A 2,426-nucleotide genomic window follows, 5' to 3' on the forward strand; every position below is an offset into this window, starting at 1 on the left:
TTATTCCTACAGTTATAAAACTAAAAAATAAAAAATGAAGCTAAATGCTTGAAAATTAAACATTTATGTATCAAAGGGGAAAAAAAACCCCTTGTGCGAAGCACATGACTCCTATTAGTTTTACTAGAAATCTGAGTGAGTTCAAGCAACATGACAATTGATTTATCCTTTCATGGTTGACAATTAATCAAGAGAACTGCTATATATATTTCATAGTTAAGATTTAGTAAATTTTAGTGATATAACACTGGTCAAATTAATGATATATCGTAAGCGCCAAAGGTCTTTTTTTTTTTCTTTTTTCTTTTTTTTTTTTTTTGGGGTGCTACTGAATTACCATTAACCTCCTTCCTCTTTTAACTTTTCCTGTTTCGTTTCTTTTGTTGACAAAGGAAGTATATATATACAACCATAAAAGTTAAAATGGCATGCATAGCGTATATCTTCTTCTTTCCTAAGCTGTAACTTGAAAGGGCAGTCAGTCAGATGGGCTCTGTGAGCATCATTAGTCATTAATAAGGGTGGCCATTTGAAGCCTCTTTGATTAGAAATTTCATGTTGCAGTTATGTCCCAATGATGATAGTACTACCACGACTTTGACCGAAAGAGAAATTATGTGCATAAAAGAGAAGAAAAGGAAAAAGTGAGAAAGAAAAGGCAAAACATGATATAATGAAAGCAGAAAAACCCTAATTGCTTGAAGGGCAAAAGAAGTCCTTGCCTTAATCATGCCTTGCCGCCTCTATTCATGGCAACATTGCCCAAGGAATTTGACGGACTTTTATAATGTGTCTGGAATAAGGATTTATATTATAATTCGAAATATAATTCTTGATTTATTATAATATTTTTTTTATAAAAAATATATATAAATTAAAAATAATTTTAAATTATAATTTTAAATTTATGAATTAAACGTCCATTTATTTATTGTAATCCATCACAAGTGATGGTGGTATAAAACTATTCTAATATTTTATTTGTGTATATGAAAGTAAAGATCATGAACTTTGCACATTCATATCTCAATCTCAATAAAAGAAAAAGGACCAAGCAGGAAAATATAATATCAATTTAGTATGCATACAGAAATAATGCACAATGGTTATTCCCAAAGAAAGCTCTTTCTAAGATGGATATCTTCTTAAAGTTCTTTTTTAAGATGTCTTTCCATAAGAGATGAATGAAATAACTAAAAACCGAACAATATTTCCCCATTTTTGTTTTTAACCGTTGTTCTTTTCTTATCTCTAATGAACGAAGTTATGGTAAAGGGTATATTTCAAAACAGATTGTTTCTTAATTTTACAAATCACATGAGTACAACAAAAATGCTTGGGCTTAAGCAATGTTCAAAAGAAACATTAATTATTAAAAATCAAACATTAATTTTATAGCGCACATTGTTACGCAATGTTCAAAAGAAACATTAATTATTAAAATCAAACATTAATTTTACAGCGCACATTGTATTTCCAACACATGATTCCTAATTATGTTCTCTTTTCTTTCCCTATCATTTGCTGCAATTTATTAAACCCACGAATACATTCTTTTTTTTTTTTTTTGCATTTAAATAATTGGTTAGCTATATATATGTTAGGTATATTTTCATTAAAAAAAAATGCGGCATGGGCTTATGTCAAGTTCATCTATAAATATTGTTCTGGGCTCCAAGTTATAAGCACCCATTTAAAATTTTCTTTTCTTCAGGTCAAAGTCTTAAATTAAGACATCGTGCATTCGCGAATTTGAATTTTTAATTTAAGTTTATATATGATTTTATGTGAGTTTTTCACTGTAGTAGAAAAGTTAAATGTTGCTTTTTATGATAACTTTTTACTATAATAAAATTAAAATTAAAAATTCAAATTGATGAAATGAATGAGACCTAAGTTTATAACAAAAGAAAAGCTGAAATAGTTGAAAGTTTTAACAACACAAGTGTGAATAGTCTTGCCAAATTAGAAATTCCAATGATGGCCGGAGTTGGAAAATGGAAGCAATACGGACGCTATAAGAAAAAAGTACTTTGACATATGCAAAAGTATTATATTATGAGAAAATGAATGGAGACGTCCAAATTCCTATATACACGAATCCTTAGAAGATATTCATATAATGATGTGCATGGACTTGTAATCCGTCTCATTTGAAATGCGTCTTCTATCTCAATAAGATTGAGCTTCCTTTACTCATCATGGAGTTTATAAATGGTATAAATCCCTTATAATTTTGACAAAATTTCTTGACATATATGTAGGCAGGGTACTTGAGCTATATATTCATCTTTTATAAGTGGAATTCTTATTCACCCCACATTCTGCTTGGAAATGACTCTTATAATTTATGCCCAAGCAGGCTAGCTACCACTACTGTCGACATGTTTTGTGGTAGTTTGGTTATAACTAGCTACTATGTATAT

This window comes from Morus notabilis, unplaced genomic scaffold (genome assembly GCF_000414095.1).
Source record: "Morus notabilis unplaced genomic scaffold, ASM41409v2 Scaffold224, whole genome shotgun sequence".
NCBI lineage: Eukaryota > Viridiplantae > Streptophyta > Magnoliopsida > Rosales > Moraceae > Morus > Morus notabilis.